This window comes from Microcaecilia unicolor, chromosome 4, assembly GCF_901765095.1.
Source record: "Microcaecilia unicolor chromosome 4, aMicUni1.1, whole genome shotgun sequence".
NCBI lineage: Eukaryota > Metazoa > Chordata > Amphibia > Gymnophiona > Siphonopidae > Microcaecilia > Microcaecilia unicolor.
The window spans coordinates 127996616-128010056 of record NC_044034.1 but is presented as its reverse complement, the minus strand read 5'-3'; positions in this window follow the sequence as shown (position 1 = coordinate 128010056).

The window sequence follows — 13441 nt, the reverse complement described above, 5'->3', positions numbered from 1 at the left end:
TGCAATAACTATCCAGATTTGGGAGGTAGCAGTGATGAAATATATTGCCAATAATTTACTAAGTTACAGTATGCATCAAATACTTGTGTGTCATATATAAGTCTAATAGATAAAAACAGTTTATATGGCCGGTAACAGTGTTAAACTGATTTAAGCAGGGTTGCAAAATCTGCATATTGTTAACTGCACAATTCAGAAAGGAGATTATGGATCTTAGTTATGGCATTTTTTATTCCCATAAAAGCACACACAGGCATTATCGGAAGTAGATAATGAGTAAAATGGGAGAAGGATCAACATTTATATGTATATTTTATCAAATATATGCATATGCACTCAAATTTACTTCTGCATAGGAGCAGGTATAGGGGCATTCAAATAGGCTAATTTAAAAAGACATATAGGCACATATATTGCCTTATAAAATAATGTCAAGGGTGAAATGCAAATGTTCATATGGCCCTTTTACAAAGGTGCACTGAAAAATGGCCTGCGGTAGTGTAGACGCATGTTTTGGTCATGTGCAGAATCATTTTTCAGCGCAACTGTAACATTTTTACAGCGCAACTTTTTAACATTTTTGCCTAAAATGGACATGCAGCAAAATGAAAATTGCCGTGCATCCATATTGGGTCTGAGACCTTACCGCCAGCCATTGACCTAGCGGTAAGGTCTCACGCAGTAACCGGGCGGTAATTGTCTATGCGCGTAAAATGACGATCACACCCGATTACCACCTGCACGCCAGAAAATAAAAATATTTTCGGGAGCGCGTAGCAGATGCACGTCAAAAATGAAATTACCACAAGGGCAATGCGGTAGCCAGGCTGTAACTCAAAATTGACGCATATTGGGCACGCATAGGAGCCTACGTAGCTTAGTAAAAGGGCCCCCATAAGCCTAAAGTAAACTCATAGATAGTAACTAGCTTATGAATCAAGACCTTAAAAATATGTTTTGTGAGGACTTCAGCTGGGAGATAAAGATGAATAATACTTTTTATGCCATCTAAAGTAACTCCAAAATCGTCACTGTTCTTCCTTTTTTCTTTTTTTGACAAATAGTTAATATATTTTTAAAAGTCTCTTTAACGTGCTATATTTCACTGAAGTCTTTAAAGTGCAATCCAAAACTTATCTTAATAAGGCACCATCTTGGACCCTGGTGTAGTCCTAGGCAGCAGCAGCAGAGAGACTGCTGCAGCGCAGATACTTTGTAATAGGACTTCTACAACACAGGTAGGTATCAGTGGCTTGGGGGGTTTGGAGGATGGGTGAGGGTAGGGGATCAAGTGTTCATGGCTCTTTGATCTAGGGCAGGGTTTTATGTAGGAGAGAACAAAAGGCATGGGGGGTGGGGAGTCAGAAGAGGGATTGGACATAAGGTGCAGTCAGGAGGGAGATCAGAACTGTTTTTGGTAGGTGAAACAGGGCTTTGGAACTGCCAGGAGGGCCAGGAGGAAGGGACATAGGTTGGGGGTACTACCACAGAATATGAGATAATGGAGACTCTACATGACCTGTGTAGTATATGCAGGATAGTTGCTGGGCAAACTCCCTGCATGTACCACACAGTCTATGCACTTACCCTATGTTAAGGGTTGCAGAGAACAAAGAGTAAATGCAAATAGTTACTGACCTTTCCATCAAGGGCCCTTGGACTATCCAAGTATCAGGACCAACTCCCAATGTCAATATTTATAGACATGGATATTCCTTCTCCTTCTGCAATTTTTAGGCTGCACACATCCTGTCCAGAAAACACCCAGACCACAACCCCTTGCCAGATGTAATTTCTTCAGTTTTAGACTTTCCTATCCCAGTTTTGTAAAATTAGGATTTGGGCATCCATACAATAGGAGAGATCTAAGTGCTAGTTTATGGACATCTAAATCAAGTACCATAACCATGTATGCTTTAAGTTTTTATTAGATGTTATAAAAAAAAAACCTTACATAGAAAAATCTTCTTGACAAGTAAGGTTAATGATGTTTGAATAAAGGATAAAAGCAAAAGGGATTTGAATTTATTTAGGTTAAGGAAGTCTGAAAAATCAAAGTAGAGGCATCATTGATGTCACATTGTTTACATTACACACATAAGTCAAGTCACCTACTGTAACTATTTTATTTTAGATTCTATAGAGAATAGAGTTCAAAGAAGAGATTGTGAAAGGACATTATCCCATTTGGAGCCAAAATTGATATAGCCTCTGAATTCAGTTGAACCATAGGGAATAAATCTTAACACAGTGCCTCATTTTCTAAGGGGCAAAGTGGCTTCACAAAAAATGTATGTCAAGTGAAAAGAGCCTGACAGGCTTATTTTCGAAAGAGAAGGATGCCCATCTTTCAACACAAATCGGGAGATGGGTGTCCTTCTGCCAGGGTCGCCCAAATCGGCATAATCAAAAGCCGATTTTGGGTGTCCCCAACTGTTTTCCATCGCGGGGATGACCAAAGTTCCCGGGGGCATGTCAGAAGTGTAGCGAAGGCGGGTCTTGGTCGTGCCTAACACATGGGCATCCTTGACCCATAATGGGAAAAAAAGGCATCCCTGACGAGCACTTGGATGACTTTACTTGGTCCTTTTTTTCTTATGACCAAGCCATGAAAGGTGCCCAAACTGACCAGATGACCACCGGAGGGAATCGGAGATGACCTTTCCTTACTCCCCCAGTGGTCACTAACCCCCTCCACCCTCAAAAAACATCTTTAAAATATTTTGTGCTAGCCTCTATGCCAGTCTCATATGTCATACTCAGGTCCATGACAGCAGTATGCAGGTCCCTGGCCCAGTTTTAATGGGTGCAGTGCGCTTCAGGTAGGCGGACCCAGGCCCATCCCCCCTACCTGTTACACTTGTGGTAAATGTGAGCCCTCCAAAACTCACAACAAACCCACTGTACCCACATCTAGGTGCCCCTTCACCCATAAGGGCTATGGTGTACAGTGGTGGGTAATGGGTTTTGGGGCTCAGCACACAAGGTAAGGGAGCTATGTACCTGGGAGCAATTTCTGAAGTCCGCTGCAGTGCCCCCTAGGGTGCCCGGTTGGTGTTCTGGCATGTTAGGGGGACCAGTGCACTACGAATTCTGGCTCCTCCCATGACCAAAGGGCTTGTATTTGGTCATTTCTGAGATGGGCATCCTTAGTTTCCATTATCGCTGAAAATCAGAAATGACCAAGTCTAAAGACAACCATCTCTAGGGTCGACCTAAATGTCAAGATTTGGGCGTCCCCGACCGTATTATCGAAACGAAAGATGGACGTCCATCTTGTTTCGATAATATGGGTTTCTCCGCCCATTCACCTGGACATCCTGCGAGGACGTCCTGAGAAAAACCTGGGTGCCCCTTTCAATTATGCCCCTCCATATCACCTAGAAACATGCAAACATGTGAAATTTCCTGGATTTTCCACTACTTTTCTCATTAAGCACACTTTTGAAAAGTCATTTCCCAAAGGTAGGCTTTATGGAAATACATTTTTAGAACAAATCTGTTCTTCTGAAAATTTTAATTTATCACTAATGAGCTGCTGCTGCAAAAAAAAACAGTTAATTAATAATAAATATTGTGAAAATGAGCTTAGAAGGAAGACCTTGTGGTCCAGTTTTCACAGAACAAATAACTACACCTCTGGAGGCATAATATTTCCTGAGCTGTTGCTGGAAAAATAAAAAGATGTAAGATTGCATGACATCAGTGAGCAGATTTGCAGGGTGGAGTTAGGCCCAGAAGCAAAAAAAAAAAAAACATAGTTTTGTTTTCTAGAAATTAGAAATGTTATTTTGGATGGAAACAGTACCTGCACAGAAAAAAAAAAAAAGGTGCAAATCTGTGATGGGACTTTTTCTAGGACTTTTTTTAAAGGAAAGTGCATACACATTTTCCCTTTGACAGCAAGACTAAAAAACACGTCATCTTCCATGGGTACATTCACCTGCATTAGAAGTAATTTTGTAAAAGTGGAAGTAAGAAGGAGACTCAGAGCTACAGCCATTTACTCTGAGCCTGGTGGTGAATAAATTAATGGAAATGCTGCTAAAAGTAAGGATAGCGCAGCTTCTGGAAGGCAGTGGATTACATAAATCAAAGCAGCAGGTTTTACTAGAGGTGGGTCTAGTCATACTAACCCTATCAATTTCTTCGACTAGGTAACCAGACAGTTGGATCAGGAAGAGCATTAGATGTAAGCTACTTAGATTTCAGCAGGGCTTTTGATACAGTTCACATAAGGAACTTATAAATAGACTGAATGCCTTTGGTATGGTCCCTAAAGTGATTGACTGGGTCAGAAACTGGTTGAGTGGAAGGCGAAATGAAATGCACTTTGTGGCTAGGAGCATTACCAGTGGTGTGACATAGGGATTGATTCTTAGTTTAGTTTTTATCAACATATTTACAAGTGATATTGTAGAAAGGTTGTTGTAAAAGGTTGGCTCTTTGAGGATGATATCAAACTCTTCAGTAGGATAGGGACCCTGGAAGATGTGGATAAAATGAGGAAGGATCTAGAAAAGATTGAGGAAGGGTCTAATGCATGAAAGCTAATATTTAATACTAAAAAAGAAAATGCAGGTTCGTGTATTTGGAGTGTAAAACCCAATGGGGAATGGTACACTATAAGGAGTAAAGTCAGGGCTTTTTTGAGGGGGTACTTGGGGGTACTGAGTACCAGCACCTTTTCCAATGTCTTCTAAAATTGACCCATGGTCCCTAAGTTTTAATGAAGGAACTCAGGCTCTGCACACCAATTCTGCCTTGTCATAGATTCTGTGACTGGTTGCAGGGCACCTGGCTCTTGTGGGGTGGGTCCCTCAGTGATCAACCCATTCCTGAAGGGTGGCCTGGCATTTGAGTACTGGCACCTTTTTTGCTAGAAAACTCACACTGGGTAAAGTACTTCTATACATGAAAGACCAGTATCTTGGGCTGATTGTACCTTATCTGTTGATTTAGAGATGGGCAAAACATGTAGAAAAGGCAATGGGAAAACTAAATGGATGCTTGGATGCTTAGGGAAAGGAATGGCCAGCAAATGAAAAAGTGGTGATAGTGCCTTTGTATAAGTATCATTTGGTGTACTGCATGTAGTTCTGAAGGCTGAACAAAGGAGGCAATTCTATAACTGAGCACCAAAATTAGGCACTTAGATGCAGCAAGCTGAGTGCTAATTCTATAACAGCATATGAGCACCAAGATTCCATTATCGAATACTAGCATAAATCAGCATCTACGCATCTACAATTAAGCACTCCCACTTATTCCATGTTGATAGCAGGTGTAAATGCACAGTCATAAAGATAGCAATTTTGCACATTACTTACTATATTCTGTATCTTGCATGTGTAAGTGGGAGCCCTGCCTATGCCCCGTCCATGCTCCACCCACATTTATTTATTTATTTATTTATTTATCTATTTAGTTAGTTAATTCATTCGTTAGTTAGTTAGTTAGTTATTTGCTGCTTATATCCCACATTATCCAAATAACATTAGTTCAATGTGGCTTACAATGTTAATAGAGGATTGATACAATTACACAATGGCATGTGAATGTGAATATAGAAGCATATAAACATTTATGCCCCCTTGCATTTATGCTCAAAGGCTCTGATGCACAAAGCTTACCATGCTTGCAACATTTGCTTTAGACCAATTGTAGCTCATCTAAAGCAAACATTATTTAGCTTCTAATGCACAAAGGGGTTCTGCGTGGCTTTAACTGTTCACCACAGCAACTATCAATAATCCAATGCAAATGTATTACAATGTGCTCATCAATAATAAAATGAGCATTCTGTGCGATGCACAGAAAGAAACACCTATCTTTAATATGCCAAATTTTCCAGCAGGTCTGGAGCTGTTGTTGTGTGACCCAATCTCTCTATCTACCCTTTTCCAGGGAGTTTCTTTCTCTTCCCCTTGCTAGAGAGACTCCAGACTCCCCTATGTGAATTCACATCTCAGCTCTAACCTGGGATTAAGGTTGCTCTCCATTTCTGTCCAGGGATCCCAGGATCTTAGAACCACAAGGGGGGAACCTGCAGACATGGGCAGGGTCTGATCCCGGGATTCTCCAGACCCCAGGGTCCAATCCTATAGGCACAGACAGAAAGTGAACCCTGGATTTAGCAGGCACAGGAAGGATCTGAGCCCACCAGCAGAGTGTGCAGCACTGGCACAAAGTGATTCCTGGGCACGCGCAGAACATGGACACTGACTAAGAGACTGTTCTGTGCATGTGCTAGGCGCTTTTCCTTGCAGAATTTCCATGCATCTCATTTGCATGCAGTTCCCTTGCTGTTTACAAATCAGTAAGTTAAACCATGGCTACCATATTTAATGGCGACCTTTGAGCATCGGGGCCTAAGTGAATTCTGCACCTAAATTATAGAATAACACTGAGCGCTCAGCTAATACACTCAAATGTACTTTCACCCACATAAGTGTTAGTATTCTACAATGTTAATATGCAAATGGCACTTACATTTTGGCTTTAAAGTTATAGAATGAGCAGAAAAGAGAGTGGATTCAGTTTAGAGGGCAGCTAGAAAAACAGTTAATGATCTTTGTCATAAAGCATATAGAGATAGACTTAAATATATAAATATATATACTGTGAGAGGGGAGATATGATAGATATAAATACCTCTGTGGAAGAAATGCACAGATAGCAGGCCTCTTGCAATAGAAAGGAATCTCTGGCAAGAGAGGTCATAGGATAAAGGTGAAAGGATGCAGATACAAGAGTTATATAAGAAAATATTTCTATACGAAAAGGATAGTGATTGAGTAGAATAGCCTCCTAGTGGAAGTGGTGAAGATGACGACAGTATCTGAATCAAGAAAGTAGGAGGGATTCCCTGATGTTCCTGGTAGTCTTCAAGTGACTGGCTGTGTCCAAGGATGGATAATGAGTCTTATGCATGTTGTAATGAAGTTATTAAAATGTTACATAATGTAGAATGCAGGCCAGTTTATAAATTCAATTAAAATGGGATTTATGTGGCTTTATTCAGATGCGCAGGGCATCTTCCAAACAGGAGACAAATATTTTTATTTAATCAACCAAGCAAATATATATTTTTTGCTAGTAATATTTTCAGACACCAGCATGATTACTTGATTTGAACATATTTTGAAGTGCCACTTTGTTTTTCCTGTGGCACTGTCTTTCCTAATAACATATTAAAACCCAATGTTTTTTGAGGTAAGTGGAACATGGAGAATGTTAATATGAGTTTCAGTAAAAATTACCCTTTTTAATAGATTTATTAGCTTTGTGGCTGGCCATCCGAGAAGAAGTAGAATGGCTACCCAATTAAAATAGAGAATATTGAAAAGGTCAGAGCAATATAGCCCACAACTTTAATTTGCAGAATGAAAGAAACATTAAGAGTTCTAATTTCTCAGAATGTAATTAGAATGAAAAAGGGGACATTTATATAGGTTCTTGTTCCAATGACTACAGTCAGGCAGGAGAATGGCATAAACATAACCATTTGTGCTGTAATTGTGAGGTCTCAAGTAAATATCCTTTGGATTGCATAAAGTGTTTGTTTTTTCTGTTTTAAGGCATTCAAATAATAAACAATATCATTTTCATTTTCAAGCATAATACAGATAGAGCGATATAGCCATTTAGAGGTACTTAACATTCAATCTGAATGACATCAAAGCTAATACACAATTCAAGCATCTATTTATGTGTCTGTGGTTTCTATTAATAATTAATTTTTTTCATTACCTTCTTATCATGTGCTGGTTAAAAGAATCCAAAGATGGATGTACACAGTAAACAAAACAGACACGTTACATAGATATAGGAAATAGAAATGGATTATATGCTCAATAATGGTAGAACTGTGTTTATTATTAACATTTAAAGTAATCAACTTTTCTCATAAATACTCTAAGTAGGATGATCTATGAGATTTCTAATTTATTCTTGTTTAAAATTTCACCATGCTTTTTTTTAAGCATATCAATTTTGTTAATACCATGTAATTAAAACATGTCAGTGCACAGCAAGTTGTAGTCTAAATTAATGACTATGAGAATTATTTTAATTAAATAACCAATTACAGAAAAATCGCAAGCATGAGAGCTGACATTTAAATGAATTTCATTTAAATTGCTTCTTAACATTGTCCCATCTAGGACTGTAATGCAAAATGAACTATTGTATCAACATAGATTATTGCTATTTTTTTCTGCACATAATGTATTCGCATTCAACCACTGGAACATGACTATTTTTTATTGATCTGAGATTTCTATTAACAATATATGACAGCTAAAGTGCCAATAAAATGTTCTTGCTTAGAAGTAAGCTGCTTTGTCTAGTGTGTTAACTTGTTTCAGTACTTACATTACGATCCTAATTTAATTGTCCCAGAAATGCAATATGCATGCCAAATACATTAGAATAAATATCCTTAAAACAAAAATGGGTGTGAAATAAGAAAAAAAATCTAAATCACATTTTTATTTAGGTATGTTGGAGGATTGTGATAAAATAGGAATCCTAGAAGTTGTGTTATAACAGAAATTTTATCGGACAATCATCAGCACAACACACATTAAAGTCAATATTCAGCTGGCCATACAACATTTATATGTATAATTATGGGGGGGTGGTAATTATTTATAAGGTGCAGAAATAGGACAACATAAGGGTCCATTGTGGGTGGGCGCACACTTTATATAATAGACGTATAGGTTGGGCAAAAATCATGCTCCTACTGACAGAAACAAGAGCCTGGGACCAACATGATTTGAAAAAAAAATAAGCAGACAACAAAAGGTAGAAAAAACATGTTTTCTATTTTGTGATTAGAATATGTCAGATTTGAAATGTGTATCCTGCCAGAGCTGGTGTTAGGCGTGGCTAGGGCCCACAGCAGAACTTTGGGAGGGGACCCAAAGCCACTATCAGGCCATGCCTTCTTCGGCTTCCAGCAGGCTTAGGGCTTTCTCTGGTCAGGGGGCAGTTGTCCTAATTGAATCCTCTGGTGGCCAATTCAAATCCTTCTGCAGCTATTGGAAGATGGAGAGCAGTGATTGTATGCCAGTTGGTCCAGGTTCCCAGACTGAGCCTCATGACAGCACTGCGCAGGCAAATGTTTCTTACTGCTCCAATTCTCTACTTGCTGATTCTGGATCAGTGACAGGTGAGTCTGTAGTATTGGGATTGGTATCCAGGACCCCTGTTGATGAGTCTATTGGGGATCCTCTTTCTTTTCTCTCTGCTAGTCACTCCAATCTTGTACAGGGCAGGGCGAGCAAGGCCAAAAAAGTATCTGTGAAGGAGGGGCCATGGAGCTAAGTAAGATAGCAGTTTGGGGTTGGAAAGGATGGTGAGGGACCACCTTTTGCTGTTCCAGCTAGCTCGTGGGCTCCTGCTGGTTCTTCCTGTCCGGATTTTGGTGGAGGGCATATTGTAGATGGAGTCCCTCTTGCTGGCTTGCCTTTTTTGTCAGAGGGCTTTCCTGTTCTGCCTTCCTTGGGTACAAAAGCAGGTCTGTTACCTTTCCCTATGGGCCCAGGGGGACCTTTAGGAACTCTTGTGGGGGGCTCCTTTGTTCTCATGATCCCTTCCCTGGGTTTGAGGCAGGGTCCTGGTTCATGTGCTGATGGTGCAGGCCCAGACAGTGTATCTTATAGGGGTCTTACTCAGATTGGGCAGGGTTTCTGCCCTCCTTCATGGTCAGAGTGCCTTTCTTCCCCGTGATATGCCAAAGGCGGTCCTCTGTGTTTGCCTCCTCAGGGATTGTTGTGGGCCCATCCATTTGAGGGCTCAGGTGCCCTACGAGGGTCAGGAGTGGGTAGTTTTCATTTTTCTCCAGTCCTTTACCCAGGTACCAGCATGTCAGCGGAGGACCAGCAAGGACCCTTGGGGCAGGAGGCATAGAGGAATGTCCCATGTCCACTGATGGATGAGGTCCAATAGAGTGGCACTCAAGGTTATGGTGGTAGAACCAGTGCGATAGTCAGGAGTGGCTCCCCACACGGATCCCAGACCTTGGAGGCTGGAGTCGTAGCAGCAGTGACTACCGTAGAAGCTGGTGAGTCATTACCTTCTGTTGTACTTAATATAGCTGGGATGGAGGGCGCTGCGACAAATGAGCTGGATCCAGTTTCAGGTACTAAGGGCAAGTGTAGCAAGAAATGGAGGCATAATAGAGAGGGTCATTCTTCAGTGTCTATCAAGCTGTTCTTCAGATTTTTCTTCTTCCTCTGTCTCTTCATCCGAGGGACTATGGGGTGAATTGGTTCAAGAAGTGGGTCAGCCAGCTTTAGTCGCCATGATGGAATTATGGGATTCAATCCCACACGCTCTGCATAAACAGATTGTGAAGTGGAAGTACATTGACATTTTTAAATTAATGGAGGGTCATAGGGGTGGGCTAAGGATAAGAAAGGTAAGAAGAAGAAGACTGACAAGGTGGTGAGGAAAGTGCATAAGACACTTCATAATTGGATCAGGACATTTTTGAGGTTAGTTTGCATGGTAGGGCATTACAACCCATCTCAGTACAGCTCCTTGTTAGTTTATGTGGACACTATTGTGGAAGCACACAAGGATTACGAAGGTTGGGCTTGGCTCAACTATAATGAGCACTTTAGGGAAAAGATGGCAGATAAGTTCTTGCCACATGGGGATTCAGGATGTCAATTTATTGTTGACACAGATGGCGAATAAGGCTCGTGTTGGGGCTGGATCCTGGCCTTCCTTTCACTCTGAGGAATGTGGGTGAGCAGGTCCAGGTTCCTTCCAGTGTGCCAAGGCCAGTGGCAGTGGCTCGGAAGGTTATAAGCATGAGAGATCAGTTCATCCTGAGAGAGTTGGGGGGATGGGGATATGTCTGCTCAGGTTGTGGGGAGGGTCATTCAGCATCTAAGTGCCATAAATGCAGAGCTCGATCTTTCAGGGCCCTGTATTGACACCTTGTTCAATGTTGCGCCCTCCATGTTTCACATACTTCAGCTGATTATTGTTTGTTGGATTATCCCAAGAGATTCCTAAAGGGTTTTAGGATTCCATTTATGGGGTCCCTGGTGGGCTGGTGGTTGCGGAATAATAGATCTGTTTGTTTATTGGACGGGGTGGCTGTGGCAAAGTTTCTGAAGGAGCTTCAGTTTGGACGTGTGGCTGGGCCTTTCATTAACCCCCTTTTCCTGAGATGCATGTTTCACTGTTGGCAGTTATTCACAAAAAGGAGGCTGTGAAGTTCAGGTTAATCTTGAACATTTCTGCGCAGGAGGGAGAATCGGTGAATAATTTTGTACCAAGGCATCTGTGCTTGGTTAAATGCACATCTTTTGATTCGGCGGTGGTTTAGTAAAACGAATGGGTCCAGGTGCTCATAGCCAGACATTAAATCCATTTTACGGCTTCTTCCGATCCATCCTGATTGTTTTCCTTTGTTGGATTTTCAGTTCAGATGTCAATTTTATTTCAATAAGTAAATGCCGATGGGCTGCTCCATCTCTTGTGCTTATTTTGAAATGTTTAGTTCATTTTTACATTGGGCAACAGCTAGACTTTTGGGCAGGGATGATATGGTCCATTACCATGATGATTTTTTGTTTGTGGGTTGGACTGAATCTGGGGATTGTGGTCTTTGTCTGCATGCTTTCTTGGATCTGATGGAGTTTTGGAGGTGCCTATTGCAGCATCCAAGACAGAAGGCCCGGTTTATGTCCTGTTTTTTTTACTACAGCAGTAAAATGGCCAATTTTCAATTTTTTGTATTAATGGCCATGCAGCAATGTAAGAAGGATTCTTAAAAATTGGTTAGTAAGCAAGAACAAAAATTAAAGAAAGAGAGGGAAAAGCCTCCAGAAGCTCCTAATTAGCAAGTAAAGGAGCACGACTTCTTCATCATAGGCAAAAAATACTTTCCTGGAAAATCTTATTGCAAATTATAGGATTCAACAAATAAATGCTTATCAAAAAATAGCACTAAATACTTAGTTTATCTAGTCTTTTCCTTCCAGCTGTTATAGTAACCAGACCATGACCAATGGTGGCCAGTGTTTCGTTAGCTGCATCATGGTCAGCCGGTCAAATAATTTTAACTCCGTTCACAAAGCGGACAATGTAGGCAGACCCTGGTGTGGTTGCTGTTCCTTCTCTGGCAGGGCCTGTCTTCTTTGGAGAGCCAGGTTGTGCAGCATGCAGCAGGCCATAGAAACTTTGGCAGCCATTTCAAAGCTGTAGAGGAACTCCCCTCCAGAATGGTCCAGACATTTGAATCGATTCTTAAGCTGATCAAAGGTCCAATCTATGCTGGTGCAGGTGATCTTATGCCTCTTGATGTACTCCACCTCTGCCTCATTTTGTGGGTGGACTATGGGAGTCATGAGCCAGGTTTGCTGGGAGTAGCCTCTGTCACCTGTGAGGGGAAGCATAATCACGGACATGGGTGTGTATTGGCTGGTATGGTGACCTTGTGGATGAGAGGGAACGGTTGTGGGCTGTGTGGTCATCTAGCGAGAGGAAGTGTGTTGAAGGTTAGGAGGGGAGGGGATGTTGGGTTTGGGAATCCCTGTACTCTTTATCTAGGAGCCAACTGCTGGTGATCTCCCTTCAGTCAAACCTGCAGTAGATTGCTGAATGCTGGAGAACATAGGCATCATGGGTGGAGCCTGAGTAGTGGGCACACACATCCACAATCTCCCCTAGGCATCACACTTGACCTGTGTATTCATGAGTGAAATGATTTTCTATTCCTGTAGATCTCCTCATGTGCCAGGGGGAGGTCTGAGTGCAACGTATGTGCAGTATGTTTTCCTATGACTGAGGGGAAGCGATTTATAGAGTACAACTGCGTCAAACTGAGTCGTGTTGTTCTGGAATGCCTAGGGTGGGGAAGGTATATAGTGTGAGGTGTGGGTGAGGAAGACATCGAAGAACTGGGCAAGACAGTTTGAGATGGCAGATGGATGAGGCCTCAATTGACTGCTAGCCCTGACTGGAAGGTACAAGTGGCCAGAAATACGAGGGCAGCAGTGATCTTCAGGTATACTGGCACAGGATTATTCCTGTGTGTTCTGGGCTGGTGGAGGGGTTGTAGCTGGTCACAGAGGTGGTATATGACAGCCCTGTCAAAGTGGAACCTAGTAAGGCATTCCTAGTCAGTGAGGTCCAGGAAGCTGATGTGGGGTCTGAAGACCCTTTAATAGGGATGCCATCTCCGGGACCTCCCCTCCAGACTCTCGTGCACCTCCAGCAAGATGTGTGCTACTAAAGCATGCCATGCATCCATGATTGCCATAAAGGTGTCTCATGACCACAGGTGTAACCCGGTGACCCCAGAAACAGCACTGTGCACATCTATCCTCTTACTGCACCTTGTGAGTCCAGGCACTAGCATTCTCACCAGCACACTGTCATGAGAAACACACCAGCTGCCCAAAATACTCACTCT